Here is a 17,814-nt window from a genome sequence, read left to right on the forward strand (position 1 = left end):
TGGAGAAACAGAATGAGGTGTTTTTATAAGAACAGACTGTAATAGACCTTGTGAGTTCTTCCATGCGGCCTATTTCCCTTTGGTCATATCCACGCTGACACATTTTCTTCTATAGTTTTTATCTTCTCCCCTAGGAAGATAAAACAGCCTTTCATGATACATATTAATTTTAGAATCATTAAGTAATTAGAAAAACCAGGTGTGATAAATATAGAAGTCATTAAAAAGTTCATAGAATAGTTTGACTTTAGAAGAACTTTGTGCTTAAAACGTCTCATTTTAACCATGAAGAACTGGCTGGATCCAGATGACAGAAACAAATGGGCAATAAAGGACGGTGGACTGTGTGGACGGGAACAGTCTCCCTTACGTGGGTAACACAGACCCTGGCTTACTTTCCACTGGGTGGTGTTCTGTTTTGGGTGTAAAATGTCACCAAGGGCTCTTATGCTTAGCTTGGTTCCCTGCTGCTACTGTTTTGGCAGGTTTTGGAACTTCTGGGCAGTGGAGCCTGCCTGGCGGAAGTGGCTCTCTAGGAGGCGGGCCTTGAGGTCTGTCTACAGCTGAGCCTCTCTTCCCATCCTGCTGCGCTTCCTGGTCTGCTGATATGCAGCGAGCAGTCTCAGGTTCCTGCAGCCATGTCTTCTCCACTGTGATGGACTGTGCCCTCAAACAATGAGAGTTCAAGATGACTTCGGTAGCAGATGGATTCCTCTTTAGGTATGTGCTGGGGGCAGGGGGAGGGTAGGAGCATACCAGCAGTGTTGTGTGGGTATCAAGGGCGTCCAAGCCATTGAAAATGATTTAAGCCAAAGACCCCAGATCTGGAATGGTCCTCAGGTGTGTGCTGCCTGTTTCTGGCCACTCTTGTGCTCTGTCCTGCTCACTCTCAGGTCCAAAGGACCAGTCTTGAACTGGTAGGAGAGAAGTGTACAGACACTGGTCGGATAGTGAAGGAACACCTGCCTTTCAATCAAAGTTCATAGAACCGAGGTTTTGTATTCCTGCTCATGCAGACTGGAAACCTCAGCCAAAGGGGATAATTAAAAAAAAACAATCAATAAATGGGACCTCATGAAACTGAAAATCTTCTGTAAAGCAAAGGACACCGTCATCAAAACAAAACGACTGCCTACAGATTGGGAAAGAATCTTCACCAACCCTTTATCTGACAGAGGGCTAATATCCAGTATATATAAAGAACTAAAGAAGCTGAAAAGCAGCAAAGCAAGTAATCCAATTAAAAAATGGGGAACAGAGCTAAACAGAGAATTCTCTGTAGAGGAATATCGAATGGCAGAGAAACACTTAAAGAAATGCTCAACGTCATAGCCATTAGGGAAATGCAAATCAAAAGGACCCTGAGATTACACCTTACACCCATCAGAATGGCCAAGATCAAAAACTTAAGTGACAACACATGCTGGAGAGGCTGTGGAGAAAGGGGAACCCTCCTCCACTGCTGGTGGGAATGTAAACTGGTACAACCACTCTGGAAACCGATCTGGCGCTTTCTCAGACAACTAGGAATAGCGCTTCCTCAAGATCCAGCCATACACTTCCTAGGCATATATCCAAAAGAGGCTCAAATACACAATAAGGACATTTGCTCAAACATGTTTGTAGCAGCTTTATTTGTAATAGCAAGAAGCTGGAAACAGCCCAGATGCCCCTCAACTGAAGAATGGATGCAGAAATTGTGGTATATCTGCACAATGGGATATTACTCAACAATGAAAAATCAGGAAATCTTGAAATTTGCAGGTAAATGGTGGGACCTGGAAAGGATCATCCTGAGTGAGCTGTCCCAGAAGCAGAAAGACACACATGGTATATACTCACTCATATAGACATGTAATTAATATAGGATAAACATACTAAAATGTGTACATCTAAAGAAACTAATCAAGAGAGAGGACCCTGACTAGAATGCACAATCCCTATCCCAAAAGGCAAAGAGGAAGGACATCAGAAGAAGAAGAAAACAGGAAACAACCTAGGAACCTGCCACAGAGGGCCTCTGAAAGGCTCTGCCCTGCAGAGTATCAAAGCAGACGCTGAGACTTATGGCCAACTGTTGGGCAGAGTGCATGGAATCTTATGTAAGAAGTGGGAAATAGTAAGATCTGGAGAGGACAGGAACTCCACAAGGAGAGCAACAGAACCAGAAATTTGAACACAGGGGTCTTCCCAGAGACTCATACCCCAACCAAGTACCATGCATGGAGATAACCTAGAACCCCTGCACAGATGTAGCCCATGGCAGTTTAGTGTTCAAGTGGGTTACATAGTAATGGGAAGAGGGACTGCCTCTGACATCATCTGATTGGCCTGCTCTTTGATCACCTCCCCCTGAGGGGGAGAGCAGCCTTACCAGGCCACAGGAGATGACAGTGCAGCCACTCCTGATGAGATCTGATAGACTAAGATCAGAAGGAAGGAGAGGAGGACCTCCCCTATCAGTGGACTTGGGGAGGGGCATTCGTGGAGAAGGGGGCGGGAGGGTGGGATCGGGAAGGAAAGAGGGAAGGGCTAATGGGGGGGGGGGGACACAAAGTGAATAAAGTAAATAAAAAAAAAGAAAAAAAAAGTGAAAAAAATGTGTAGTACTTTTACATGGCTTATGTTAAAGACTGCACGAAATGTGCCTGGGACAAATGCGGTAGAATGCAGAGGCTCTGACCAATGACCAGATACAAATGATCATCTTCTGTTGTTATCTGCTTTCTCATTTTCTTAGCAAATACTGTATTTATTCATCAGAAGATTCAAATGTATTTATTAACCGGGACTCATTGGTAACTGGGGACTTCTGCTGTCAGGATTGCAAAGATGGAAGTGGCATCCTGTGCCAGCCTTTTCATGAATAACATGGATGCCTTTGAGTTGTTCCATCTTCTATTCCTGTTGCATGGATACCCTGAGAATGCCCAGGTGGAGAATGGCTCTCAGCAGGAGGCCTGTTCTGAGTGTGCCCTTGGGAGAAGCTATTCATGGCGTGAAGATTTGTAAATTCTCCCAAATGTTATTGAGAATGAGTGGATTGTGTGATATGGTAGCTCAATAAGATCTGTATGGATTTCTTGTGGAATTGGTAAAATGATCCAATTCTATCACAAGTCATTCTCTGTCCTACTTTTGGATTTTCCTTAGTGTCAACCGGAAGAGCATTCCCACAAGATGAGGGTCTGTGGGATGTTCTGTGAATAAGGATGTTATAATTAAACAATTTGTGAAACTATTTCCTGCCCTGCCACATTTCTAAAGGGCCATGATGTACTGACAGAGGATGGAGACCGTGCAAGGTAACCAGATTTAGTGTTGGCTGCCTCATATGGAACCAGAGAACAAGGAAGGGAAAGGTGCTAAGGCTTATTTAGTTTGCTTCTGTATCATTATTACAAGGAGCAGTGTTTCTTTGTAAACAAAACCTTAATAAAAACAATCAAACAAGTTTCACAAAAGCTCTGAGAGTTCCAGCCTTGGACAGCTAGCACTCCCCTGCCCCCACCTTCATGTCTGACTCAAACCCAGGAAGTAGTCTTGTGGAGAGAAAAGCATTCCCTAATGGGTACCAGCATTTTTCACTATAAAGTACTTCTGGAAAACTGAAAAACTAAAGTACTTTTAAAGATTCCAGGTGGTTTGCCTCAGAGACCACAGCTCTATAGGGTTAGGTAGAGATCTTCCTTCCTTCCTTCCTTCCTTCCTTCCTTCCTTCCTTCCTTCCTTCCTTCCTTCCTCCCTCTCCTTCCATCTTTCCCTCCGTCTTTTCCTTCCTCCCCAGAGCCTTGAGCACTGTAAACTGGGCAAGTGCTCTGAGATGAGGTACACACCCCACTTGGCTCGACCTCGTGCTTCTGCGTAACAAGCAGCATCAAAGCTCAGCACTAAACTATCAGGAGGCTTGCCTTTAGTGTCCTTTTAAGGAATGTAGCCAGCTCTCATCCAGCCATAACAGCCGGGCATCAGCCAGTCACAGTGGCCAACTGTTTGGCTCATGCTTCTCATTAAGGTCAACCCAGAGCTTGGACCAATCAAGCTGTCTCCAGATCTCGTTTTCTTTCCCGTGCGGGTTTCCAGCCTCTAAATGTGGTCTGCTCAAGCCACTGAGCAGCATCTGCTCTACCATTCTTGTTCTATGTGTAGCCTGATTCTTAATTCTCATGTCATAGATGTGATTTTTTAAAATTTAATTCATGTGCAATTTTTACTAACATCACTTCCAAAATGACATTCACCATTAATGACAAATGATGTGTGCTTGCTGCTATATGTTAGGAAGGCAAAATGCCCCTTTGCAGTGTACAGGGTGCTAGGGTAGGCTTCGTCATACGCAGTTGGTCTTTCGGGAAGATGGTGCATCTTTAAGCTTGTATTCAGGGATGAGCTGTGACTATCTTAGGTGTTGAGTACCTAAGGTGTGGAGGCCTCATCTTTCAGGCCTTTGCAGGTTGACCTACATCTTAGCTCTCACAAACACAGGCTGTTACTTCAAGATACCCTCTGCCTAGTTTCTGGAAGATAGTCTATGCAGATGACATGGGAAACGAGTGACCTTGAGCTTCTCTCCCATAATTCCCTACAGAGCATTTCACAAGAAGGACCTTGGCTATTAGCCAGCATTCTCTACACAGTGATAGAGCCTGCTGCCATTCTGTGCCCCAGGCCCTTCTGATTCCATGCCTGGCTGGGCCCAGTTACTTACTGGTTAGAGGGGAGGGGCACAAGTGACACATCCGTATTCCCTCAGGGAACAAAGAGTGATGGGGAACAAAGCCAAAGATTTCAATTTGACACTTCTTAATCTACAAAATAAAAACAAGCCAGAACAACTCACACGCTCGCTGGCAAGGAAGTGGGTGGGCAGTCCCCATGGGAATGGCCAGGAAGAGCTATGGCAGGAAGTCACCTTACATCATTTCTGAAAGGTAAGTGCTGGCACAGTTCACAAGCCTGAAGTACGCTGCTGCAGGATAATTTATATCAAGGAGACTGGCTATAAATCAGTTTCCTTTGTTTTAAGGAGCGGTTTCCATGCAGCAGATTAATTTACATACAACTGGAACGAGGAAAAATTGCAGTGTCTCAAAATGTATGCACTATCACAGAATTAGAGTTCAGATCGGAACAAAGGGTTTTCACTGACAGTTTGCCCACCACTGCACGATGAGGGCCCTTGTATGGAACTCTTTGTGAGGCGGAGATAAGAGTCGGTGGCTGGATCTTGAGGTACATGGAGAGGCTGGCTGAAAGGCCCTGGGCTTCAGCAGTGGAAATCAAGGAATTATTGATGCCATCATGACTAGATGCCCACAGGGGAGTGAGTCAAACTCTCTGTTGGTAATTGTTGTTCCTACTGTATTTGGTCTTTGGAGCATTGGACTTTCAGTCTTAGCACATGTGGAGGCAAGGAAAGGACTTGGGTGTGAAAGAAGAGCCATCTGAGACTCACCGTGGACACTGGGGTGTTGGACATTTGCTGTAGTTGTTCGTTTGATGATGTCTTTGTCTCAGTGACTCACAGCTATTTTATGTCTGTCATCCTGCGTAGATCAAGAGGTTGACAACCTCCTGAGCACTGAGTTGAGATCCGTGGTCCTCTTCCTTTTCTTCTTAACTCCTGGCACTTTGATGACAGAGTCTCAGAATGTACTTGAACCAGGGAACAGGGGTAACCAGGGAAGGGGAAAATCAAAATGGTAGGTGTCCTTAAAGCCCCCTTCTCGGTGATTGAGTTTAGCTCCTGTGGTGGTGGTGGCTCACCTTGTCCACTTGATGGGATTTAACTCGATAGGAAACAAACCTCTCTTCATCCAGGTTAGGTTAACTGAGGTGGGAAGACCCACCCTGAGCTCAGGTGGTGCCATTCCATGGACTGGGCCATGGATGAACTAAAAAGGAGAAGCGAGCCAGGCACTGGCACTGGCCACTCTGCCTCCTGTCTGTGGATATCATGTGACTGGCCACAAGCTCCTGCTGCCATGACTTTTCTTTCCCAGGGATTGTGTGGGACTCTGGGTCAAAAGATGCTTTCTCTTCTTTCAGTGGATATCATAATCACAAGGACAGGAAAAGTCAACTAATACTTTCTTTTTCCTTAAGCCTTTTATAAAATAATACCACTAACATAAAAGAGTATGGAAGCTAAGGCGTCTGTGTGGGTGAGGACCATAGGGATGTGGTTAGCACAGGGTAGAAGGGAAGAGATAAAGGGCTTTGAGCCAGGGACAGGTTGGTGAACTAGGGTGATGACTCAGGCAGAAGCCTTCTTCACTTGAATGCGGACCTACGGTCTACAGGTGACAAAAGCTTCTTTAGGGAGCAGGGATGGTTTTCCAAAGAGGAAGCTCATCTCTACCATTTGCATATGTGGCTTATCATGGTTTCAGGTTGAACTTAAGAGGCTGCTCTTGAAGGGACAAAAGGGGATTCCTCACAGTGCGCTGACAGGAAATGTCAGGGCCAGGGGCCAGGGAACTCATCTGCATGCACTGCTATAAATTTGGGTGTTTGGGAAATTTCCATCCCTTTCCCCCTGTAGACTTTAAATGAATGCAAATGTTCTGATTCTAGTAGAACCATGGAGCATTCTATGGCCCCAGACACCTGCCAGTTGGTAACACATGCTAGGCCTGCAGGTTCTTGCTACAGAACCTAGACTGTAAGACAAATATGGTGCTAAGTAGATTTGGGGGATGATAAACACTGTACATCTCCCAGGGGAGACAGAGGCTGAGCTGGATTCAGGGAGCGCTGGAGACTTCTGGGGTGGCTCATTCTTGTTTTCGTTGGATGCTGAAAAGTGCCTGTTGTGACAGGGCAATGCAATGGCACCCTCATGGGAGAGAAACTCTAGTGACTTCCTTTAGGGCTGTGGAGGGAACCTTCAGGGCTGGGCCCTGCACCAACTCATCTGGGAACAGGATGGAGGAAGGGGGCTGTTAGGGGTAAGCTTCTGAGGAGAGGGTATGACCTGCTTTAGACTGACTTGTCCTTTAGCCAAGGAAGTGGAGAAAGCATTAGCCCTGTGTAGATAGACTGTAGAGAAAAATGTCTGAGTAAGATGCACTTTCTAAAATGTAAATAAGATGCAAATTAACCTGTTTGATTTACTGACTTCAAAAGTCAATTAGTGGTGCCCTGGGGGAGGCTCTAGGCTGTGAGTTGTATGGAAGAATGAACTCTGACCCCCTTTTTGGTGTAACTCCATGGTGAGAACCACCACCTCGCACAGAGAGGAAGCTAAATTCGTGTTTGTGGAAGAGTCATCATGTATCAGGCTTCTCTTCTTTGATACCATTTAACACCGAGCAGTTAGGATGAGAAAGATGTGAGTGGTTTGTGATGGGGGTGGGTGGGAGCATGAATGTGACCAAAATTCATTACATAAACGTATGAAACTATCAAGGAACAAAAAGAACATGACTGGGAAACATTGCTGTCCAGGTTCTGTGTACCCAGGACTCAGGGTTTCCTTTCGCGGTAACTGCTTTTTATTAAGCGCTCACCACTAGGCTGACTCCAAGGATAGAGGCTGCAGTTTTTATGTTGGGGAATGAGTGAATACCTTGGGCTCAGCCTGGAGCTGAGATGATTGCTTGTGCCAAACTCAGACATAGGTGTCTTGTCTCACTGTTTCCTACTTTATTGTGTGGAGAGAGCACACTGGGTCTTAGGGAGGCAAGAGTCAAGCAGAGGCAGCTTAGTTGGATACAACTAAAATGAAGGGCACGATAAATACAGGTCCACACTGTCAGAGTTACTTTTTAGTCTATTTTAATGGGCTTTTCTAATATCTCTACCTCCCTTCTCCACTCTTTATCCCTCCTAATACCTTCCAACACCCCAATACTAGGTAGGAGAGTGAAGGTTGTGGGGAGGGGATACACACACACACACCATACACATGCTCTCTCTCTATGGTTCTCTCTCTCTCTCTCTCTCTCTCTCTCACACACACACACACACACACACACACACACATATATATATATGTATCCCATAAATGTATCCCATTTATGGCTGTTCGTTTGTGGTCTCTTTTCTCTGACCAGTTGAAGTTTCTGTGCCCATTGCCATCTACTGCAAGGAGAAGCTTCTTATTGAAAGATGCTCTGGTCTAAGAGTATAAGTCAAAAGGAGCCATTTAAATACGATGTCCATTTAGCAGCATAATAGAATTAGGTTCTCCTCTACTTCTCAGGCCACGGGTCCCTGGTCTCTTTAGCAGTGCCAAGTATTGGCTCCATCTATTGGAGCAGGCATTAGATCTAAGCAGAAAAAGTTGCTCATTCCCATAACATTTATGCCACCATTGCACCACCGGGCATCCCTTGTCAGGCCAGGCATTGTCGCAGCTTGCAGAGTTCACAGATAGGTGGGATTGAAGATTGTTTTCCAACTCCAGTAGCATAAATAGCACCTTTCGGTACCATTCTTCTCCTTAACCCCCCACCCCCTTGCCTTCTTCTCCATTCTTAGTTTTAGAGTGGATAGGGTCTGGCTAGGTAGTACCAGCTGGCCAAGAGCTCACTATGTTGGGCTCAATATGTGTGCTGGCTAGATTTATGTAAACGTGACACAAACTATACTCCTCTGAGAAGAGGAAACCTCGATTGAGAAAGTGCTATCATAAGATTCAGCTGTAGAGCATGTTCTTATTAGTGATTGTGGGTGGGGCCATCCCTGGGCTGGTGGTAGACCTGGGTCCAGTAAAAAAGCAGGCTGAGCAAGCTGCAGGGAGCAATACCCCTCCATGGCCTCGGCATCAGCTTCTGCTTGCAGGGTCCTGTCCTGTTTGAGTTCCTGTCCTGACCTCCTTCAGTGAAGGAGTACATACAGGTTGGAAGTTTAAGCAGAGTAAACCCTTTCCTGCTGAATTTGCTTTTTGGTCATGGTGTTTCATCACAGCAATAGCAACGCTAACTAGGATACTATGTCACTCTGTAGTTCAGGCTGGGTAGGAAGTCATAATCCTTCTGCCTCTGCCTCCTAGAGCCAGGATGATGGGTGTGACATGATGCTAGGTTCTGTTTTAATTTAGGTTTCTCTTCCTTCCTTCCTTCCTTCCTTCCTTCCTTCCTTCCTTCCTTCCTTCCTTTCTTCTTTCCTTCCTTCCTTCCCTCCCTCCCTCCTTCCCTTTCTTTCTTGTGTGTGTGGGCCAAATGCATGCTATCATACACATATGGAGGAAAAAGGACGACTTGCAGGAGTCACTTCTCTCTTCCCAACACGTGTTTCAGGGCTGGAGCTCAGGGCCTCCGGCTTGGTAGTAAGTATTTATCTGCTGAGCCATCCTCCCAACCCCTAACTTTTGAGTGACTAGAAATTGATTCATTTTCTGTGTCAAATATAATGTTAATTACCTTAGGTTATCTATACAAACATGTAAACTAGACTCTTTTTTTTTTCTTTCCAAGACAGGGTTTCCCTGTGTAGCCTTGGCTGTTCTGTACTCTCTTTGTAAACCAGGCTGGCTTTGAACTCACAGAGATCTGTCTGCCTCTGCCTCCCTGAGTGCTGGGATTACAGGTGTGTGGCACTGTGCCAGGCTTAAACTGGACATTTTAAAAATAGGTGCTGTACTTTTTTTTTTTTTTTTTTTTTTTTTTGAGAAAGGGTTTTTATGTGGAGCCTTGGCTGTCCTGGAACTCACTCTGCAGACCGGGCTGAACTTTAACTCAGAGATAAGCCTGCATCTGCCTCTGCCTCCCTGAGTGCTGGGATTAAAGGCTTGCACCACCACTGCCTGGAAGATGCTGTACTTCTAATTTTATCTACCTATTCCTAAGCTTAAGAATATTTTTAAAAAATAGTTGTTACTAAACCCAGAGCTGAAATCAATGAATTAGAAACAAAGAAAACAATTCAAAGAATCAATGAGACCAAGAGCTAGTTCTTTGAGAAAATCAACAAGATAGACAAACCCTTAGCCAAACTAACTAAAAGGCAGAGAGAAGCTATCCAAATCAGAAAAATCAGAAATGAAAAGGACATAATGACAGACACTGAGGAAATCCAAACAATTATTAGGTCTTACTACAAAAGCTTATATGCCACAAAATTTAAAAATCTAAATGAAATGGATACTTTTCTTGATAGATTCCATTTATTAAAATTAAATCAAGATCAGGTATCCTCCAAGGAAATAGAAGCAGTCATCAAAAGTCTCCCTTCCAATAAAAGCCCAGGGCTAGATGGTTTCAGGGCAGAATTCTACAAGACCTTTGAAGAAGAGCTGACTCCAACTCTCTTCAAACTATTCCACAAAATAGAAACAGAAGGAACATTACCAAACTCATTCTATGAAGCCACAGTCACCTTGATACCTAAACCACACAAAGACCCAACAAAAAAAGAGAACTTCAGACCTATCTCTTTTATGAACATTGATGTAAAAATACTCAATAAAATACTTGCAAACTGAATCTAAGAACACATAAAAGATATCATCCACCATGACCAAGTAGGCTTTATCCCAGGCATGCAGGGGTGGTTCAACATACAGAAATCCATCAATGTAATCCACCATATAAACAAACTGAAGGAGAAAAACCACCTGATCACTTCCTTAGATGCCAAAAAAGCATTTGACAAAACCCAACACCTATTCATGTTTAAAGTCTTGGAGAGATCAGGAATACAAGGCAAATACCTAAACATAGTAAAGACAATATATAGCAAGCCTATAGCCAACATCAAACTAAACAGAGAGAAATTTAAATCAAGCCCACTGAAATCAGGGACAAGGCAAGGCTGCCCATCTCTCCATATTTCTTTAGTACTTGAAGTCCTAACTAGAGCAATAAGACAACTGAAGGAGATAAAGGAGATAGAAATCAGAAAGGAAGAAGTCAAAGTACCACTATTTGCAGATGATATGATAGTATACATGGATGACCCCCAAAATTCAACCAGAGAACTCCTTCAGCTGATAAACACCTTCAGCAAAGTGGCTGGATACAAAATTAACTAAAATAAAATAATAATAATAAAATAAAAAAATCATTAGCCTTCCTGTATACGAAAGACAAAAAGGCTGAGAAAGAAACTAGGGAAACCACACCCTTCACAATAATCACTAATAACATAAAGTACCTTGGTGTGATTCTAACCAAGTAAGTGAAAGGCCTGTTTGAAAAAAACTTAAAGTCTCTGAAGAAAGAAATTGAAGAAGATATCAGAAGATGGAAATTTCTCCCGTGCTCATGGATTGGTAGGATTAATATAGTGAAAATCGCCATCCTGCCAAAATCAATCTACAGATTCAATACAATTCCCATCAATATACCAACACAATTCTTTACAGACCTTGAAAGAACAATTATCAACTTCAATGGAAAAACGAAAACCCCAGAATTGCTAAAGCAATCCTGTGCAACAACAGATTGTCTAGAGGTATTTCCATCCCTGATCTCAAGCTGTACTACAGAGAAATAGTAATAAAAACTTCATGGTACTGGCAAAGAAATAGAATGGCAGAGCAATGGAATTAAATAAAGACCCAGAAATAAACCCACATACCTACGGATACTTGAATTTTGACAAAGAAACCTAAACCATACAATAGCAAAAAGACAGCATCTTCAACAAATGGTGCTGGTCTAACTGGATGTCTACATCTAGAAAAATGCAAATAGATCCATATTTATCACCCTACACAAAACTAAGTCCAAGTGGATCAAAGACCTCAACATAAAACCAGACACACTAAATCTGTTAGAAGAAAAAGTGTGGAAGACCCTTGAACTCATTGGCACAGGAGACAAACTTCCTGAAAAGTACACCAACAGCACAGGCTCTAAGATCAACAATCAATAAATGGGACCTCATGAAACTGAAAAACTTCAGTAAAGCAAAGGACACTGTCATCAGAACAAAACAATTGCCTACAGACTGGGAAATGATCATCACCAACCCTATATCTGACAGAGGGCTAATATCCAGAATATATTAAAAAAAAACTCAAGAAGTTAAAAAGCAACAAATCAAGTAATCTAATTAAAAAATGGGGTACAAAACTAAACAGAGAATTCTCAATAGAGGAATATCAAATGGCAGAGAAACACTCAAATGGCAGAGAAATGCTCAAAGTCTTTAGTCGTCAGGGAAATGCAAACCAAAATGACCCTGAGATTTCACCTTATACCTATCAGAATGGCTAAGATAAAAAACTCAAGTAAGAACACATGCTGGAGAGGATGTGGAGAAAGGAGAACCCTCCTCCATTGCTGGTGGGAATGTAAACTTGTACAACCACTTTGGAAATTAATCTAGCACTTTCTCAGACAATTAGGAATAGTGTTTTCTCAAGATCCAGCTATAGCACTCCTAGGTATATATCCAAAACATGCTCAAGTATACAAGAAGGAAATTTGCTCAACCATGTTCATAGAAGCTTTATTTGTAATAGCAAGAATCTGGAAACAACCCAGACGTCCCTCAACTGAGGAATGGATACAGAAATTGTGGTACATTTACACAATAGAATACTACTCAACAATAAAAAACAAGGAAATCATGAAATTTGCAGGCAAATGGTGGGAACTAGAAAAGATCATCCTGAGTGAGGTAACCCAGAAGCAGAAAGATACAGATGGTATATACTCACTTATAAGTGGATATTAGACATTTAATATAGGAAAAACATACTCAAACATGTACATCTAAAGAAGCTAAGCAAGGAGGAGGACCCTGAGTAAGATGATCAATCCTCACTCAAAAAGGCAACAGGATGGACATCAGAAGAGGGAGAAAACAGGGAACAGGGCAGGAGCCTACCACAGAGGGCCTCTGAAAGACTCTACCCAGCAAGGTATTAATGCAAATGCTGAGATTCATATCCAAACTTTGGGCACAGTGCAGGGAATCTTACAAAAGAAGGGGGAGATAGAAAGACCTGGAGGGGACAGGAGCACTACAAGGAGAGCAAAAGAACCAAAAAATCTGAGCACAGGGGTCTTTTCTGAGGCTGATACTCCAACCAAGGACCATGCATGGAGATAACCTAGAACCCCTGCACAGATATTGCCATTGGCAGCTCAGTGTACATGTGGGTTCACTAGTAGTGAGAACAGGGACTGTCTCTGACATGAAGACAGGAACTCAGTGACAGGATCTTAGATCACCTCCCCATGATGGGGGAAAAGCCTTACCAGGCCATAGAAGAAAACAATGTGGTCAGTCCTGATGAGACCTCATAGACTCGGGTCAGAGGGAAGGGGAGGAGGATCTCCCCTATCAGTGGACTTGGTGAGGGGCATGGGAGGAGATGAGGGAGGGTAGGAATGGGAAGGGATTAGGGAGAGGGCTATAGCTGGGATATAAAGTGAATAAACTTTAATTAATAAAAAATAAAAATATAGTGTCACTTCTCATAATAATAAAATTATGTTAATACAAGTTGATTTTAATTGGAAAAAATAAACTATAGTATAAAATTCAATTATTAACAAAAATAGTTATTACTATGTAAAATGGCTGTATCATATATGGAAATGATTATTTGATTTCTAATTTTAACATATCTGTATAATGTTCTATGTTGGTAGATTTAATATATTTAACCAAGCTTGTACTCTGAGATTACTATAATATATACTATATAGTAAAAAATATATAATTAAAAAATTTAAAACAAAGTCCTTCGACTTGTGTTGAACTCACACTGGTAGGCTGGCCTTGGACTTGCCAGCCTCTGCCTCAGCCCTTTGAGCAGTTGGGATTGTGGCCTGTGCCACTGATGACATAGTGTTGCCTTAACATTAAGGCTTTTGCACTTACTCATAAGTGAAGGTTTTTCCCACGCTAGTCTGACAAACAGTTGCGAGCCTCTTCCATGTGATCTACAGGAATCTGAAAGAACACTGGAGTTATTGACTTTGTGAACATTTGGTAGAAGTCTGTCAAGTCATGTCAACACACCGATTTGGAGGGAGGCGTTGCTTTTGGGCTACACGTTAATAAAGTTCTCTGTTTCTGGAATAGCAACTGACCGACACTTACTCCCTATTTCTTAGGTGAGTTTTGATAGTTTCTATTCTCCAGGCACTAATCCTCTCTGCTTAGATGCTTTGAGCCGAGTGAAGCTCAGGAATGTGCTCTCATGATATCCCAAATGTCTCCCTTCACGTTCCTTATGGTCCTTATGTGTGGTTTTGTATTTTTAAAAATTGTGTTAGATAATATTCACTCCGTGCATTTATGCATTCATTTATCAGTAGCCTTTTGATTTATCGTGGTGATCCTTTTCAGTCTGAAATGATTAATTTCATATTTTATATTTATTAGAGCCACTTCTGTTATTCTTTGCCTTATTTTATCCATCATCTTTCTTTGGATGAGGCATTCATCTGTATTTTTCATTTATTAATGTGCGTGCTCATGGCTATTCATTTCTTCTCTGATCTATGCTATGAATATGAACAATCAATTAGTTCCACCACAGAGAGTTTGGTTACTACTATTACCTATTTGTTATACATTTCCAGTTTGGATTTCTCATCTGGCTGTGAATTGAGAAAGAGCCTTTAAGTTTCCCACTGGTAGGGTTTTGGTACTCATTTTTGTGTTTTAATTTCCCTATCAATTTCTAATCCTTCTCTGTCAAATTGCCTCAGGGCTTGTATTTTGCTTCTGTAAATTAAAGTCTTTCGTTTTTGAAAGTTTTTCCAATGTTCTCTGTATCTGTGTGCATCTCTGTTTATGTGCATCTTTTATCTAGTCTCAGTCTTGGTCTGTGTCATTCTGTCTCTGTCTTTCTCTGTCTGTCCATTTTTCTGCATTTCCTTGGCTCTGTGTTTCTGTGTCTCTATCTCTCTGTCTCTGACTCCTTGGCTCTCTTTATATCTCTCTTTCCATCTCCCTGTGTGTGTGTGTGTGTGTGTGTGTGTCTGTCTCAGTGTCTCTGTCTGCATCTGTCTCTCTGCCTCTCATTGTCTCTCTAATAGTCTCTGTGTCTCTCTGTCTCTACCCATCTCTGTGTTCTTCTTTGTCTCTTATCAATCAACTGTGGACACACCGACAGAGAGGCCATGCTGCTCCTGTGGTGTGTCTCTCTTGCTTCCTCTGTAGTCCTCCTCGGCCCTCTGCTCATTTCATCTTCATTGTGCCTCCCGCTTTTCATTGACATGCCCTCTGCTGGTTTTCCCTCAGGTTCTTTGCACTCTAAGATGTGGCCACCGCGGTCCTCACTTCTGGATGTTCCTATGTCTCTTTTCATGTCTTTTGAAAGCTACTGCTTGTCCACCTTCTGTGGTTGCTGGGCCATGGTTTCCTGAGCCCTTTCCACTTTGATATCCCGTCATGTCAGATGACTGTATCTGAATTCTTTCAACCATAGAAAGAATTCAGTGCTGTGTTAAAGATGATGATTTTGTACTTTTCTATGACAACTTTACTTTTTTTTTCCTTGAGTTTAAGGTCTTTATCCTGTAGTATAGTTTATTGATTAATTTGAATGCTGCCTTTTTTTGGTCAACAGTTACATATGACAGAGGTAAATTCTTTCTGGTCTAGTTTTTTGCAAAGTAACACAATGGAGGTGAAGGCTATGGAAAAAACCAGCAGGATTTCTTCATATGCTACAGGCCTGTTTGAGAGTGTTCCTTCTAGACCTGACCTTAAAAGTCTACCGAGATGCTCGGCTGTTACTCTAGCCAGAAGCTTATGGTCTCTTCTGCTCCTGCCTCACCGTGGTCTGCTCGAAGCACATACTGTGTGACTTGCTGAGATTTTCTCTCTCCTTGTGTCCCCAGTAAGGAAGGCTAGCTCACCTTCAGAGTGTGAGCGCCCACCCTCTGGGCCCTTTGCTCTCTCACCTGCCTGAGATCCACAGTCACAGCTGTCTCCCGCTTCAACACCACTGTGTGGGACTGTCAGCGCCTGGGAGTGTCCCTAAAATTTCTAGGTTGCTTTACAAGATGACTGGAATATCTCCTTTACTTTTCCACATTAAAACTCGAACTGTTCACTGCGTATTTTATTTTTATTTCACTGTTAGGGACCTTTTCTTCTTGTGCTATACACAGTAGGCAAAATGCTCTGTGTGTATCCCAAATTCTTACCATCCTTTAGGATGTTTGTATTTTGCATACAGAAAAGTTCAAATTTGGGGAAGAATTCTGGCACTGAAGTGTGTGTGGTGTTTTCATATTCTCTTGGCATATGTTACTTCACAATTCGAGAATTTTGCTAATTATATAAATTGCATATGGTTTATCAGTTATTTGTTACTCAGGTTATTAAGTCAAAGAAGATGTTTAGTTATGAAGAAATTATGTCCTTTGTGAATCCTTTAAAAAGTTATGTTCATTTATTTATTTACTTATTTATGTAAGTGTAGGTCAGAGGACAGCTTGTGGGAGTTGGTTATTTTCCTTCTACCACGTGGGCTTGGGATGGAACTCGGGTCCTGAGGCTTGGCAAGCAGGCGCCTTTACCACTGAGCCATCTGCCTTTACCCACCGAGCCATCTTGCAGGGCCATAATTTGTGAATTCTTAAACTCAGGTAATTAAGTTTCATTTTCTATCTAAGTAGTTTTGGTTGATTTACATGAAAATCTGTTTGAAAATTTCAGTGATAAGAAAATCGGTGGTTCTTGCTGAAATCCCCAGCGTGGCTTCTTTTGTAAACATCCACACTGCTACAAAATTCTGTCGCTCCTTTCTCTAGGATGCAAATATCAGGGCTCACCCTCATCTCCCACTTGTACCATGAGGTGGTGCTAAGAATGCCATAATTTTCATGATAAAAAATTTCAGGAACACTCTCTTTGTGTACTTGGTGAGATTTGGAACTTTGATGTTTAATTAGTGGGAATTAAAAATAGCATTACAGGGCTGGGGAGATGGCTCAGGAGTAATGAACGCTTGCAGAGGACCCAAGTCCTGTTCCTGGCACCTGTGTCAAGTGGCTCACCACTGCCTCGGATTCCAGCTCTGGAAAGATCCCACACCTCTGGCCTTCCCTGGCACCTGCGCTCTCCTGCCTATACTGATGTACACACACACAGTTAAAACTAATAAAAACAAAATCTTAAAGTAGCATCATTAGAAAGCAATTACAGTCTCCTGTAACTACATCCACTGTAGCACCCTATGAAACAGCAGCAGCCTCTGTCAGGAGCCAGGAAGAGCACTACCATATGCAGAGCGAGCCTACACTACTGTAAAGGGCTGCTCAGGCAACACAGATCCCACACCTAACAGATGCTGTGGGGTCTACCTTTGGGTTCATACCACTCTCCCGTACTTTGGTAAGGGTGGGTTGGCTTCTTTTGTTTTCTTCTCATCAGCATCTCTGATGTCTCCATGTCCTATTCGATTGGGGCTTATTGAATTAATCCTGACCCCTTCAAGAAAGAAGGTCCCTTTAATCTGCTTACCTGAGGAACCCAGATGAGGAACTTCTCATAACTGCCTCCTCGGCATTTTTTTCCCCTCTTGCATTTACACTTCTGCTCTTTATGGAGGCAGAAATGTAATAGACCTTCCAAAGGGGAGCAGGTGACTCAAGTGTGTCTTGATTGAATTTCAGTGGCCAGACGGTAAACTGAAGAGTTTGCTCTTAGCAGCAACATAATTATTAAATTTCCTTAGTAGGGGGAGGGGAAGAGAGGGCACAGACTATTGATTTGTAAATCTCCAAGGAGTGCTCACATTTATCCAATAGTATATTCTCTGAGAGGATTTTTTTTTCTTCCTGTAAATACTCATTTCATCTCTTCCAAAATGATGGTATTGCTGATTGTAAACACTTGGTGATTTTTCATTATCTCATTTTAAGTGGGTATCTATTAAACTGTTAAAAG

The 17,814-nt window shown here is 42.6% G+C and overlaps 1 long non-coding RNA gene across 1 annotated transcript in view; it reads left to right on the top strand.

The window, feature by feature from the left end:
- Positions 1-493: 493 nt before the first annotated feature.
- The window catches only part of LOC132649874 (uncharacterized), a 241,329-nt gene continuing 224,008 nt past the window's right edge, over positions 494-17,814 (top strand). The window contains exon 1 of the long non-coding RNA XR_009588377.1: positions 494-720. This is a non-coding gene — a long non-coding RNA (uncharacterized LOC132649874). The remainder of the gene's footprint in view (positions 721-17,814) is intronic.

The sequence above is a fragment of the Meriones unguiculatus genome, chromosome 1 (genome assembly GCF_030254825.1).
Source record: "Meriones unguiculatus strain TT.TT164.6M chromosome 1, Bangor_MerUng_6.1, whole genome shotgun sequence".
Lineage (NCBI taxonomy): Eukaryota > Metazoa > Chordata > Mammalia > Rodentia > Muridae > Meriones > Meriones unguiculatus.